The sequence below is a fragment of the Sus scrofa genome, chromosome 3 (assembly GCF_054392235.1).
Source record: "Sus scrofa isolate SSC_HxYL_T2T_F1_AM1 chromosome 3, Sscrofa_HxYL_maternal_Yorkshire_Landrace_v2.0, whole genome shotgun sequence".
In the NCBI taxonomy this organism is placed as follows: domain Eukaryota; kingdom Metazoa; phylum Chordata; class Mammalia; order Artiodactyla; family Suidae; genus Sus; species Sus scrofa.
Genome location: NC_139385.1, coordinates 87,102,246 through 87,118,347, shown reverse-complemented (window position 1 = coordinate 87,118,347; position 16,102 = coordinate 87,102,246). Strand labels below are relative to the sequence as shown.

Below are 16,102 nucleotides of genomic sequence, written 5' to 3'. Positions count from 1 at the left end.
GATACCTGGCCTCGCTCAGTGGGTTAAGGATCCAACGTTGCCGTGAGCTCCCATCCCAAATTGCTGTGGCTGTGGCATAGGCCAGCAGCTACAGCTTCAGTTGGACCCCTGGCCTGGGAACCTCTATATACTACGGGTGAAGCCCTAAAAAATACAAAAGACCAAAGAAATAAAATAAAATAAATTTTCCACAGTCTAATGGGAAAAAACATAAAATTCATTTTGTCCTGTGTTTTGGTCAAGCCTATACTCTTTATTTTGTAAAGTGTTCAAATAAAAGTAGGAGGGATGGGAGTTCCCATCGTGGCTCAGTGGTTAATGAGTCCAACTAGGAACCATGAGGTTTCGGGTTTGATCCCTGGCCTCGTTCCTTGGGTTAAGGATTTGGCGTTGCCCTGAGCTGTGGTGTAGGTCGCAGACATGGCTTGGATCTGGCGTTGCTGTGGCTCTGGCGTACGCTGGTGGCTACAGCTCCAATTAGACCCCTAGATTGGGAATCTCCATATGTCGCGGGTGCGGCCTTAAAAAAAAAAAACAAAACTAGGAGGGATGGGAGTTCCCATCATGGTTCAGGGTTAACGAACCCGACTAGGATCCATAAGGACACAGGTTCAATCCCTGGTCTCACTCAGTGGGTTAAGGATCCGGCATTGCTGTGAGCTGGGGTATAGGTGGAAGATGCAGTGCAGATCCTGCATTGCTGTGGTTGTGGCATAGGCCAGCAGCTACAGGTCTGATTCAACCCCTAGCCTGGGAACCTCTATGTGCCCTCAAAAGATGAAAAGACAAAAAAAACAAACAAACCAAAAACTAGGAGGGAGGAGTCAATCCTGCTGTGGAACAAATGGATCAGTGGTGTCTTGGGATCCAGCATTGTCTCAGCTGCAGCTCAGACATGATTCCTGGACTGGGAACTCCCATATGCCATGGGGTGGCTTAAAAAAAAAAAAAAAAAAAAAACAGGAGGGAAAGTCAATCTTGTTCCCAAATACCCAATTATCCAAAACATCAGATAAGAACTTCCAATGATTTCCATGACCAAATGCACTGAGTCTATGACAGAGTTTATCACACCACTTGAGATCTGAATCCAATTTTACCTTACACCTTTGGCTGCGTCCATCATTTCACACACTTGCATTTCAGACTCTTCTACCACATTCTTTCCATTTAAGCAAGTTCGAGTCTCTTCCAATCTTGAAAAAATGATTCCCTTGAACCCTTCCCCTGGTTTTTCCACCTGTCTCTGCAACTCCCTCCAACACTCCTGCTGCTGCTGTCTCTTCTTTCTGAGCCTTAAATGTTGGTGCTTCTCAAGAAAGACTCTTCACTTTCTTCCCTTTACCTTCATATTCTTTCTACGGGTGATCTTCACATCCATGCTTGCTTTATCCATTTATTTATCAGCTTATTTCAAGAACACATTTCTGATGTTCTTTCGAATTAGTGTCCCAAAAGCAGACCTCAGGCCAAGAATTTGGACAAAAGTAGGTTATTTCAGAAACGATCATGGGAAACACAGGAGAGGAGTGGGGAAGTGAGAAAAGGAAGGCAGCCCGTCTAGGCTGTGTTATAGACCAGTTTCTGCTGTGGGCTAGTGGAATTCGATCCGCTGGGGAGCTAAGAGGCAATGCAGAGGAGTCAGGGACAAGCAGGTGCAGCTCTGTAGAATCCCCAGACACCCCTTGAAGAAGGTTGCTTTAATGTCTTTTTCAGTCTGAATATAAGTTACATTGATAAATTCAGTGACTTTAACTATGTTGTGTTGCTGTCTCTCCTTCTGTGGCAATGTAGTTCATTCAAGTTGGCTTAAAAGAGTGCATTACTCTATTTCAAGGGAAGAGCAGCAAACACTTATTGGATTTTAATAATAGATTATGATGATGATGATGAAAGTATCGTGTCAGAACACACCTTTTGGACTGTAGTGGGAATGTACTGGTCCCCCCTTTCAACAGGCTGCCTATGTGCTCTGATTATTTGAGAACAGACCCCTGGCTCTTGGTCAATCCCCCTGTCTCCTGCTTCATGGGAAGCAAATCTTCCATTTTACACAATGGATTTTTTTCTTCTGAATGACCTTCCCAGAGAACTTTGTCACTTTGCCCTCATCTAGTAAGTCCCTTGGCCAGTGGCAACTGAGTGCACATGTATTTCCTGTTCATGCAGCCAGTGCTATGAAATCAGTATAAATATTAATAATGGGTTGGGGGGGAAACTACGGCTTACAAAGGAGAAAATAATACTGTGACTTTATGCATAATGTAGAAAGCAAAGGAAGCCTGAAAGATCATGCCATATATTCATAAAGGGATCAAATCATTCTACCCCCTGAAAGATCGCAGCCACACAGGAGGCATTAAGGGGAGACGGGTCAGCTCCAGTCTCAAACTGCTTATGTGAGAAGCCCAGTTCTAGCAATTTAGCTGCATTAATTTCCATTCCTCAAAAATGGAAATAATAACAATACTTACTTCAGAGAGTTGTCATATAGATTGAATAAGATGCTTTTTATAAAGCAGCAAACACAGTGCCTAGCATATAGTGCGGACCTGATAAATAAAGGCTGTGGTGAATGAATAGGTCCCACCAGCATCTGCCAGCCATGATTTCCTCCCAGGCACATGGCTTGTAAGTGACTAACACTGAAGCATCTGCTCTGATATCCTTTCTCTGGAAAAAGAAAAAAAATGCAAAGAAGGGGGCTCCACTTGATATCTCTAAATATTGCTTGCCAGTCTCTTCCAAGTCCCTGTGTAAATCTCACCAGTGTCCGTTTCAAAAGTATGGGGACCCTGTCTTCTGTCTCCTCAGTAGGATCCAGGATACATGGCAGTTAGCCTTGTGGAACTCTCCTTCCAAGGAGGAGTTTCGTAGAATTGCTTCTTGAGACTTTTTTAATTGAATGCCATCGTGCATGCATTGTGGCATTCATCCACTGATAACTCCTCTTTCATATTATAGGCATATCTCTTTTGTCCTAATACCACCATCATATATACCTGGGGAATTAAAAGCGTCCCGAGATTGGAGATCATCTGATTCAACTGAAGTCCAAGGGCAACGGGAGCTCCGGGCCTCACACCAGGCTTGTTTGTGAGGTGCAGATCCAGAAATGTACATCCCTGGGTACCTCCCAACACCTCCTGGCTGCTTGGTTGTAGCCAAGAACACACCCATCCCTGCCAAGGGCTGAATCCCTGAAGAGTCACGACATGAAGGGGAGCTCAAATTTTCAAATTTTAAATAGAAAGGAGACTTTCCTCCACACATTTAGTTAGGTTAGCAATCTCTTTATTGAGTGAGTGCTGGATACTTAAGCCTTGAAGGTCATACTTCTAACATGCAACGTCAACTCCGAAAGCAAAAATCTGCCTTCAGCCGTTAAGGTGTTGTTTAAGGAACAATATCCAGCTCTGCTTTAAATGAGCTGGGGAGAGATTCTTTTACTAAAGGTATATTCTAACGTTTGAAAGTATACACACAAACATACATATACATTTATGCATGCACACACACGTGTGTTGCTTAACCTTAGGTTGACCTCTGTCAGGGGATATATCCCCTCTAAACCTCAGCACCTTCAGGGTGTAAGAGCAGGAGCTGAGAGCTGCAGGTACTCCCCACTGTAAGTTATGGTTAATATAATAATTTGCTCAGCTGAGTAGCAGTCTAATGATTTGCAATCAGTGATGCTTTCTCCTGATTCAGCTGATGGCTCAGCTTCTTCACAGGATTCATTAAATAATTTTTTGATATTTATGTTCCATTCCCGTACTTTATTTTCTAGCACTGTGGTTTACATGTAGGAAGTCCCTGACAGCTAAGTTTAATCACCACAAAGAAGCCTCAGTTCATTACATATTTGTTTATGTTTTGTTATACGAAAATTGCCTGGAAATGAATCGTGCATTCTAGCCAGTTTGTTGTGTTATTGTTGTTATGGTGGTTGTTGCAAAGTGGGTCAGGGTGAAAGGGCTCCAGGATCGAAGCAGTGGCAGCAAGGGGCAAGGAGGTGAGGCCAAGATCAGATTAGAATTGCCCTGACAACAGCTAGACAGGAGATGTAAAGAAAGGAAAGAAAGTAATCTATCTCGGTAGGTTTTGAAACTCTCTGTTCAGGATGGACAAAAGGCATCAGCAGTGACTAGTGAACAGCTGGTGAGAGGATGGATGCTATAGAAATTAGACATGTGCCCCAGCCTGACTCCTTTTTAAAATTTATTTTATTGAAGTATAGCTGATTTACAATGTCGTGTTAATTTCCACAGTACAGCAAAGTGATTCAGTTATACACATATATACTTTTTTTCCATATTCTTTTCTATCATGGTTTATCACCTGAAATTGACTACAGTTCCCTGTGCTATACCCTAGGACCTTGTTGTTTATCCATCCTATATATAATAGTTTGCATCTGCAAATCCCAAACTCCCAATCCATTCCTCCCTCTCTCCTTTGGCAACTACAAGTCTGTGCTCTATGTCTGTGAGTCTTTTTCTGTCTCAAAAATAGGTTCATTTGTGTCATATTTTAGATTCCATGTATAAGTGGTATACAGTATTTATCTTTCTCTTTCTGATTTACTTCACTTAGTATGAGAATCTCTAGGTCCATCCATGTTGCTGCAAATGGCATTATTTCATTCTTTTGACAGCTGAGTAATATTCCATTGTGCATATGTACCACATCTTCTTTATCTTTCTTCTGTCTATGGAAATTTATGTTGTTTCTTTGTCTTGGCTGTTGTGAATGGTGCTTCCATGAACATAGGGGTGTATGTGTCTTTTTCGAATTACAGTTTTGTCCAATATACACACAGGATCAGGATTGCTGGATCATATCATATCTCTGTTTTTAGTTTTTTGAGGAACCTCTGTACTGTTTTCCACAATGCACAGCCTAAAGTAACAGCCAGAGAAATGGCATTTATGGGGAAATCATGTTTCCAATTCATTTGAAAGTAGATCAGACTCATTTTTCAAATGAATGCACTGTATTCTCTCATAACTCTTGGAATGTTGGGACATGCTGCTGCCTTTGCAATGCCTTCACCTTCACTCCATTCTTATGATCTGATACCACTGCGCTTGGAATACAGCAAGCCCTTAATAAATGGTAGCTATTGTTATCTCTGGCTACCTGCTAGAGGCCTTCTTGCCAGAATTCAGAGAGCACTAATGCCAACCCAATGTGCACTGCAAAAATGTTCACCTGTGTTATTTAGGAGGCTTCCACATTAACAGGCTTGTTCACTCTTTTGCTGGAAGATGTGCTTGACTTGATTTTAGCATATGGGGTATGAGAAAATTAAATATTTTACAAGTATGTTCACCATGTTATTTAAAGCTAAACCTTATGAATAACACATAGCCAATCATTTAATGTTGCAATATTTATTAGAGCCACAAGCAACATTCTATCACTGATACTGATTCTTTTGTTGTTGTTGTTGGCTGCACTCTGGCATGTGGAACTTCCTGAGATGGGGATTGAACCCATGCCACAGCGGTGACCGAAACCTCTCTAGTGACGAAACAGATCCTTAACCTGCTGCATCCCAAGTGGACTCTGACACTGATTCCTTTGATAGCAGATTAATTGTTGAATTATCAATTTTCAAAAAGCCATGATGAATCTGATGGATATGTAAACATTTAACATAAAAAGATTATGTATGATGTTTTTTTTCTCCTTATTAGAAGCAACCAGGAATGATGTTTTCTGTGGCTATTTGTTGCTTTAGCTTGAAAAAAACAAAACTAAAACCCCCAAACAACAAATCCTCTGAAAAGAGTCAAGCCGACGCTTTCAATTAGCACTAAAGTTGGAAAATGTGACAGTTTAGGGGCCTCACATGGTGAGCAGTCTTGGTTTATCCATTGATACCGCTATGGCAACTAGGTATGAATGACCTGGACCTGTTTTGTCACAAATCTAGAGGGTTTTTTGGACATGCTAACATTGCTTTATTTCTGCAGTGATAACTCTATTATTTTAACTCTCTTGGATCAGAAGATAGTAACAAAACCAAGAGTAGTCAAACAGGGAGACCACTCCATTAGAAATCCTCAGAAGGTACTGACCAACTTATTTAAAAATACTTTGGACTTCCCTGGTGGCTCAGCATGTTAAGGTCCTCACAGTGTCACTGCAGCTCAAGTCACTACTGTGGCATGGGTTCAATCCCTGGCCCAGGCGCTTCCACATGCCACAGGTGCAGACAAAAATAAATAAATGAAAAATAAAAATACTACCTGGAGCTTATTGGTAATTAACAAAGGGTTCCTGGCCAGCTCAGTTTTCCATTCTTACCTTACAAAAATGTTCTAGTGTTGTAACCTCTACTTCCAGCTTTCATCCATTTCAAAATTATGTCTTTCCTCTTGGTCTAGCATTGGCATTTTTTCCCAGGCATCTCCCTGGGTTGCGTGTCTCACAGCAGGTGCACATACTAATAGCCACTGCTGTTGCTGATGCCGTCATTTGTCACCTTATTGCTTTGATTTATTACTGCTCTGAACTTGAATTTGGAATCCATTGTTTATTCCATTGCATACTAATGAGACTTTCTGCCTCAAAGGTGTGTGACCATGCCTCATTTTTCCAACTTCATACATTAGCTGTATAAAGCTGATTTGCACTAGCTGATTTTGTATACATTGACTCTCACCCCTACCATCTTTCCCTCTCTCTTTCTCGCTCTCTTTTCCTTTGAGTTTTTAACTTTTTGTCTCTACAACAAAAGAAAATGTAAAAAAATAAATAAATTTGAATGCATGCTTTCAGAATTTTCACTATATAATTATATTTTCTAGGAAGTACTATGTTCATTTTCAAAATTTTTTTTTGCTTTTTTTTGGGGGGCCGCACCTGCAGCATATGGATGTTCCCAGGCTAGAGGTTGAATAGGAACTATAGCTGCCGGCCTACACCACAGCCACAGCAATGCTGGATCTGAGCCGAGTCTGTGACCTACATTGTAGCTCACAGCAATGCCGGATCCTAAACCCACTGAGTGAGGCCAAGGGTCAAACTCACAACCTCATGTTTCCTAGTCAGATCTGTTTCCACTGTGCCATGATGGGAACTCCTCAAAAATTTTTATTTAGCATGTACAGCGTTCTAGTCACTGGGCCAAGTGTTTGGAATCTGTGGATGAAAAAAAAAAAATTATAGCTTATGCTGCTGAAAAGCTAACATTTCAGAGATGTAGTCAAGAAAATGGGTACTATTCTACATTGGGATCAAACATATAAACACAATGCTGAGTCAAGGTGCATTTCACAAAAAGAGATAGCCTCACTCCTTGGGTAAGTCAGGGAAGACTTCACAGAGAGATGAAATTGGACCTGAGTTTTGAAAGAAGAGCATGAGTTGGCCAAACACACCCGAGATTGCCGGTGTCAACTTGGCTAAGGAAGTAGCAAGGTCAAAGGTAAAGACGTATGAGAAAATGGGGCACATATGGGTAATTATAAGCAGTTGGTGTGGGTAATATATGCGTTGAGCAAAATTAAATTAACCTCAAACTTTTGGGGACTAAGCATGAAGAATGTTGTACTTAATCCTATACATCCTATAAAATGTATCTGCAAGTTGAATACCAGAAGATTCACTTGGGGAAGAAATTAAAATGTGTATTTCCAGAAACTACTTTAGCCCACATTCTAGTTCAGTAGCCTGAGGTGGGCACTGGGATTCTACATTTACAAACAATCCCCCTATGTGATTTTTGGACCACACCACAAAGAGAAGTCTTAGGAGAAATCTGAGCAAAGCGAGGTAGTTACATAATCAGAATTACATGTTGAATACTCTGGTAATATTGTAGAGATTGCCAAAATAACTATTTGGTCAAGTCATTAAAACTACTTATCAGAGCAGTAAAAATATTTGTCAAAATCATTGGCCAATTCAGTCTGAAAGGTGACCCAACGTTCTGACTTGGAACCATTTTAAAGGGATTCTCTAAGCTTATCATTCTACAGAATAGTGTTATTGTATGCCTTTGGATTTCCTTCAGTAACCCAACTCAATCTTCAAGTTTTGGTGGTTTATGTTCCAGTGATTATCCTTGGGTGACCTTCAAGTTTCGTAGCCTCCATATTTCTGTTAACTAAAATCACACATTCAGCATTAGCAAACAAGTGGGTAAGCTGGTAAATGCAAAAGTTTTTTCTAGTTGCAGCTGAGTTTTGAAAATACTCTCCAGTCTGCCCTCATGGAACGGTGGCTTCGTTAGACAGTACATGTCAGCTCTGAAAGTGTTCTTAACACCTCACTACATATTCCAGACACTCCAATGTTCCCATGCTCTCAAAGATTTTTTTCCCAAGCTATTGTTTTTTTTTCCATGCAATATTGTCTTTACAAAGAGAATTCATCTCTTCATACGTAGACCCTGAATGATGTAATTACTCTTTGACCTACAGTAGGATTCTCAAAGTTTAAAATGAGGACCCCAGCCCTGGGTTTTCCAAGACTCTTTCACATGTTCTGTGTTATTCTTCCTCTTCCAAATACCTAACTGTACAAAGTTGGATTTTCTTTATATATTTCAAGAAAGACAACATATTGAGCAGACTGTATATAGTAGCTAGTATGAGAATTCAGCTATCTTCTACCAAGCCAAATATTAAAGAGATTTGTAACAATGTAAAACAATGCCATTAATTATTTTGTTTAGGAAATGTAATTTTTTTTAATTATGTGATATAGAGTTTATTGCTATTTTGAGTAAAATAACATATTTTTCTCAGTTGTAATTTCTAATACAGTAAATACTGATAGCTACAGTCGACCTTAATCGAAGATCTTTAGGGTTGTCTATAACTTTAAGAGTGTAAAGTGGAGTTCCTGTCTTTGCGCAGCAGAAACGAATCTGACTAGGAACCATGAGGTTGCTGGTTCTATCCCTGCCCTCCCTCAGTGGGTTAAGGATCTGCCTTGAGCTGTGGTGTAGGTCACAGACGTGGCTCAGTTCTGGTGCTGCTGTGGCTCTGGTACAGGCCGACAGCAACAGCTCTGATTAGACCCCTAGCCTGGGAACCTCCATATGTCGCCGTGGGTGTGGCCCTAAAAAGACAAAAGGACAAAAAAAGGAGTATAAAATGGTCTTTTCTTTTTTTTGTTTCCTTTTTAAGGCTGCACCTGCAGCATGTGGAAGTTCCCAGGCTATGGGATGAATCAGAGCTGCAGCAGCCAGCCACAGCCACAGCCACAGCCACAGCAATGCAGGATCCAGGCCATACCTGCGGTCTACACCACAGCTCATGGCAACGCCAGATCCTTGACACACTGAGTGAGGCCATGGATCGAACACTCCTCCTCAAGGACACTAGTGGGGTTTGTTACCATTGATCCACAATAGGAACTCCTATAAAGGGGTCTTGACATCAGAAATTTTGAGAAAGACTGAGCTAAATTAAAAAGGGGAAGATTCAAGAAAATGTAGTATGTTTGGTAGCATTCAGTTCATTTGAGAAATTTAATTTTCATTTTTCCTCTCTTGAATCAAAGTCCCTAGACTTCATTTCTAAAGACTGTAGTTAATTAAAATATAAAAACAATTTTTCCAATAGTAGCAGTAACTGGTAAAATACAAGTTGATCAAAAAATGCCCAACTCTTAAAAAAACTGATTGCTCTTTCTCTGCAGGAAGTGTGCGTGTGTGTGCGTGTGTGTGTGTGTGTGTGTGTGTGTCAAAAAGATGCTGGTCTAGAAGGGCTGGGACAGGGAAAAATTAGATTTCCCAATTTTCCTACCAAATAGATATTTATTGCTCTGTGTGGCCATCCCAGGCCATGTGCCTCTTAAAAGCATTTCCTGTTCCATGTCCTGGTAAAATATTTTCCAACATTGCTCCATATATTGTCTTCCAAATTTTCTTCTAGAAGAATATCTTTGTTTATAGAAGTTTTTTAGCAGCATGTGGAAGTTCTTAGGCAGGGAGTGGAATCAGGGCTGCAGCCACCAGCCTACACCACAGCCACAGCAACACCAGATCCGAGCTGCATCAGCCAACTACACCAAAGCTCGAAGCAACACCAAATCCTTAACCCACTGAGCAAGACCAGGGATTGAACATGCATCCTCATGGGTACTAGTCAGGTTCGTTGCCACTGAGCCTAGATGGGAACGCCCTGTTTATAGAAGTTTTTAGAAGATATACTCTCTCTCCATATATACACATGCATATCCTTTCTTTCTAGCTTTTATTTCCTCATTCAAATTTTTTTTTTTTTTTTTTTTTTGTCTTTACTTCTTGGCCCGCTCCTGTGGCATATGGAGGTTCCCAGGCTAGGGGTCGAATCGGAGCTGTAGTCTCCAGCCTGCGCCAGAGCCACAGCAACGCGGGATCCGAGCCACGTTTGCAACCTACACCACAGCTCATGGCAACACCGGATCATCAACCCATTGAGCAAGGGCAGGGACCAAACCCGCAACCTCATGGTTCCCAGTCGGATTCGTCAACCACTGCGCCACGACAGGAACTCCTCATTCAATTTTTTTATTGCTTAATATTCTTTTGCATTCTTCTCCGTTTATCCAGTTTCTTACTGGGGCTTGCTTTTCAATTTAAATGTGAAGATTTCATTAATACTTTATTGTTTTACTCCCTCTTGAAGATCATTAATGAAGATGTTAAATAAGACCCGACAAAACACCAGGCTTTCAAGCTCTGCACTGAAAGTCTCCCTTCCCCATCACATAATGTCATGTATTGCTGCCCTCTTCCATTTATCATTACATTTCAATACATGCAGCAGCGCTCCTATCCAAGCCAGTTTGAATTAACTTTGCAAGTAAGATTTTGTGAGGCCTTGCATAAAATGCATAAAATGAAAATCAAGATAGATTACCTGCATGCTTTTCTAAGAAAATTTGTTTCTTTGGTAATTTTGAAACTCTTTTTCTTTCCCAAAACCCTAAGTACCCCTCCCCATGCCACCTACTGTCACCACCCAAGGTCTCCTTTCTGACCCCCAAACACTGCCTTTTCCTTTTGGAGATCTGGGGCTTATTTCTCTCACTCATTTTCTTTTCCTATATGTATCCAGAACTTTGGGTTCTTTTTACTCATTTCAGGATTATTTTATGGCATTCCTGTGGGAACCTTGGTTAGAACCTTGCTCCCTCAGTAACCTTTCCACCATCCTTTCCGGAATTATACTGTAGTTGTGGGACTGCCTTGAGAGTACAGTGTTCTATGGAAAGAATTGCCAGTAGGTAGATATCTGATGTCAACAATACTTTGATTCAGTTCATAGATCTCATTACTTAACTTCAGAGGTGAAAATCCCCAAACTACATTCTTGTTAGGTGTTCTTGTTAGGTTTTCTTGTTAGGGGATGAGGGAATAAGATAAGTAATAGTTTGGGGAAAATATAGTTGACTCTCAGTTGATAGAGTAGGAAAGCAACAACTCTATGTCCAATCTCTGCCAGAGGGCAAGAGGGGGAGGGAGTCATGATACAGCAGAATTAGAGCATAGTCAGGGGTCCAGCTCTAAAAAAGACTGTGGGACTTCAAGGCTTCTCCAAGGAAATAAATCTCAAAAAAGCCTCCAGCCAAGAAAAGAATTACCATACCTTATCATCCCACCTGTCTCACTATAATTGTTACAATGTTCCTAAAGATTTCCCCATCCCAGCAACTTGGCCTACTCCTTCCTGCCCCCTGCTGGGAAAGGTATGTGGCCCACTTCTCACCTTCTCCCCTTGATCAGTCTGGCCTACTCCTTCCTGCCTCCCACTAGAACAGGCATGTAGCCCATTCCTTACCCCATCCTTATAGGGGCACATATGCCTCCAACCAACCAGCAAGTGTATCCAAAGACCCTATCCTTCCCCAACCAACCAGTAAGTATATCAGAAGACCTCATTCTTCCCCAACCAATCAGCAGGTCAACAGGTGTATGGCAAGACGACTCCTTGCACTCCTTTGTTTTTGAGCTATAAAAACAGACATGACTATGTGCCCAGAGTTGGCTCTCCCTGATTATCAGGAAGTCAGCCCACTGTGTTAACAATGTCTCTTGCCTCAATAAACTTGTCTTTTCTACACCTTGGTTTAAATACAGAAAATTCTTTTTCACCCACGTGCAAAGACCACAACACAGATGTTCTGCTTATTTGAGAATTTGACAATAGCATATTTTAAATAAATCCTGACACCATCTTTTTAAATGAAAATAACCCTAAAGAGGTTATAATAATAATTTACTAAATCTTATTATCAATGAGTACCCTGCCTCCCTGAAAGAACCTGTGCCCCAAAGAGGCAGGGAAAGCAAACTAACAAAGAGCAGAGAGCATGGGATGTGGGAATGAGAAGGGCAGAAGTTGGGATTCAAGACACAGCCCTGCCGATGCCAGCATCCTGAGCAATAACATCCTAGGAAGTCTTTGGAAAGAGAGGACATCTTATCTGGGGAAAGTTGCTTTACTAGAAAAAATGAACAAGGATCAGGATGGTGAAGCAAATGGATGCCCACTGACAGTCAATAGCACATTTAAGGGACAGGGATCGATCATTCACTTTTTTCTTCACTCAGTCATCATTTATCCATCCAACCGCCCAACTATATTGTTATGCACCTTTTATGTCCTAGGTGCAATGCTAGAGGCAAGAAAGAATACAAAGTGATAGGAAGAAATCTGACTACTTAAGTAGTTTGCAATACAGTGGCATTGCTTCCAGCAAATTGGGCAGAGAGATTAGAGTCCAGGATATAGAAGTTTCAGAAATGGCAAAAGAGTCCAAAGAGAATAAAACAATGACCCAGGGGTCTGGACAACTGGATGCTGTTTTTCTGTACAGGTGATGGGAAGAAGGAAGAGGGAGGGGTGTAACTAAAAGTGTGGCCTCAAGGAAACTCTGCCTCTTGCTTGAAAAGAGACTTTGCCTCTTGCCTGGTGCTTGAAAGCCGAGCACCCTGATCTGCAGAAGTAATCCAACTCTGCTTCAGGTTTTAATTGAGCAAGAAGGAAAGGGACAATGCCTTCTTTAACTATCCTTTGATATTATAGAGCCTTAGATAGAGGATGGGGAAAGGGAAACATTTGCAAAAACAAAAATAGAATAAAGTTATGCTGATGCTGAATTAATTTTAGTTAAATTGTATGGCAATCTGAGGTGGTAATGGCATGTGTGATCATCTGCCCAGGGACCTTTTCTACCCAGGAAGCATGTTTACATGATCTACCTGCAGGAAAAGGGAAGAGTTAATATTCCTAAAAGCAGCCTTTTAACCAATGGAAGGGAGTTGAGAAATGTCCCAGCTTCTTGACACCTTCATTGGAATGACTGAGTAATATCCTACATTGTCCACCAGTTTTCTAGAGAGCTTGTCCACCAGTTGCTGTTGGGTAACTGAATTGATACATCATCTTCGCTGGCTTCCTTCCCTTCCCCGACTAACTTCCTCACTTCCTTATCAGTTTCCCTGGGACTGCCTTCCAAAGAAACCATTCATCCTTGAATGCTTATTTCAGAGGAACCCATACCAACCAGAGACCATGTCTTAAAATTTTGCATCCATAATTGTCAATAATTTTTTAAAAAACTAGCCTACATATGCAAACTCTTTGGATTTTGCCTCAGCTTCCCCACAGTTAATCATGAAACTATTTTGTTTCAACAGGGTTGAAAATTCATTATGACAATTACTGTTATCTTCATTAACTGGGTAACCCAGTGGGCTGGTTATAGTGTCCCTGTGGTTAACATCTTGACAGGACTGATTCCATCCCCCATTCCTTAAGCAATAGAAAAGTCTATGATCTCCTCAAGATTACCTTGATTTCCAGGGAGGTTAGAATTTTACAGTCTTTGACTCTAAGTTTCAGTGAATGCTGAATTTTGTCTCTTGCTCTGCAGATTGTGGCTGTTCCTTTATCTCCACCTTGGCCTTAACCCATATCTGAAACTCAGCCCTTTCTCATGGTTTCCACCAGAAAGAGGGGGAAAAAAAGTACCACTATGTTGACTCATTCAAAACAATATTTCTTAAAAATAAATGCTATTCCAAACATCATTTGAGATTCTGGGGAAAATGAATGACATGGACCGATTCCCTGTTTGTTGTGGTCAGATTTATTTTAAATGCCATGTGCTACCTCTGTTAGAGTAGTGTTATAACTGATCTAATTTTTTTCTATTTATTAACTGACTTACTGATTATGCATTTGTAAATATATACTCTGTGCCAGGCATGTATTCCAGGGCTACATTGACACAAAGTCTCAACAGATATTAAGCACACAGTCATCATCAGAAAAGCCTGGAGTTCCCTTCGTGGCGCAGTGGTTAACGAATCCGACTAGGAACCATGAGGTTGCGGGTTCGATCCCTGCCCTTGCTCAGTGGGTCAAGGTTCCGGCGTTGCCGTGAGCTGTGGTGTAGGTCGCAGACGCGGCTCGGATCCTGCGTTGCTGTGGCTCTGGCGTAGGCTGGCAGCTACAGCTCCGATTTGACCCCTAGCCTGGGAACCTCCATATGCCGCGGGAGCGGCCCAAGAAATGGCAAAAAGACAAAAAAAAAAAAAAAGAAAAGCCTATGGTGGGGAAGGTGGCAAATTTTCCAACCTCTGCAGTTTAGAAATAGGCTGAGCCCAAGGTGGTGGGTAGCAAACAGGAGAGCTAAGAATCCAGGCTACCAAACTATGGCTCAAGAAAGCCAGTGGATTCAGGACCAGGAAAGGGGCTGTAGGGTTCGCCCAAGTAGCAATGGTGCCCCTTTGGGGGAGGCTGGATGATTGGGAAAGAGGAGCATAGCTTGAGGATGGGTGGTGGGTGGAAATATAAAACCAAACCAAATAAAATTCACAGAATCTCTCAAGAGCAGTTGCCAGAGCAGTATGTTGAGTGACCTAATAGCGGTGACATGGGGGCTGTAATTTCCCAGTCCCTGTTATGAGTATATCCAGCCTATGATTTTTTGTTTTCAAAGGTTTGATTAAGATAACCAATTATGGTGTCATCGGTGCCAATATAACTGCTACAAGGAACTTATTGCCAATCCAGCTAATTGGGTAATTTGGAATATACTTGAATAGGTCAAACCTGAGATACCCTGATTAGTGGTTTGTGGCTTTCCTATTCAAGTTGTAATCATTCTCCTCACTCCAAAGAATGAATGTCCTTGTGTATTATAATGAGCTGGTTGATTTTTCTCTTAATGGAGCTCACAGTGTAACTGGACCCCCTCATTCACTGGGAGTTGGATCTCAGCCTCCCTTTCCTTTGGTTAGGAGACACCAGTACTTTAGCAGATGTTGTAGTGTTCTTTCATGCTTCATGGATTTTGCCATCTCTTTGATACTATATAAATGCACAGAAGAAACTTGAGATGGCTACAGTGGGTATTAATCTTAAATTATATCAGGATTCCTCCTTGGCACAATTATCCTATTTTTCTTTTTGACCTTTCTCCCCTTTTTTTTCTGTCTGCACTCTACTTTGGGAGATTATACACACTCCAATGATTAAACTTCTCCTTCCTCTCTTGCAGAGTATACATACCTACCATTTCCCTCTTCATTTCTTCTCCTTTCCTTTTCTTTTTTCTACTAGTAACTTCACCTTCCTATGAAACAATGAACTTATACATGTTGCCAGTTTTCAGTAACATCTAGTCACTGTTTAGATTATTTAAGTGTTTTGTTTCTTCTTATATAATAAATCCATAGACACTCTAGAGAATGACACTACATAAAACAAAGAAAAAGAAAAAAACTTTCAGAGATTCCTGTGACTTTATAGAGGTTTAAAAGTTAAATGTCAGAGTTCCCATCGTGGCACTGTGGTTAATGAATCCGACTAGGAACCATGAGATTGCAGGTTCGGTCCCTGCCCTTGCTCAGTGGGTTAAGGATCCGGCATTGCCATGAGCTGTGGTGTAGGTTGCAGACGCGGCTCGGATCCCGCGTTGCTGTGGCTCTGGCATAGGCCAGTGGCTACAGCTCCAATTGGCCCCCTAGCCTGGGAAATTCCATATGCCGTGGGAGTGGCCCAAGAAATGACAAAAAGACAAAAAATTAATTAATTAATTAATTAATTAATTAAATAAAAGTTAAATGTCCATTGACAGATGATTG

The 16,102-nt window shown here is 41.3% G+C and overlaps 1 long non-coding RNA gene across 1 annotated transcript in view; it reads right to left on the bottom strand.

Annotated features, from left to right (window-relative positions):
- Positions 1-4,575: 4,575 nt before the first annotated feature.
- LOC110259995 (uncharacterized) overlaps positions 4,576-16,102 on the bottom strand; it is a 35,148-nt gene continuing 23,621 nt past the window's right edge. The window contains exon 5 of the long non-coding RNA XR_014839689.1: positions 4,576-7,152. This is a non-coding gene — a long non-coding RNA (uncharacterized LOC110259995). The remainder of the gene's footprint in view (positions 7,153-16,102) is intronic.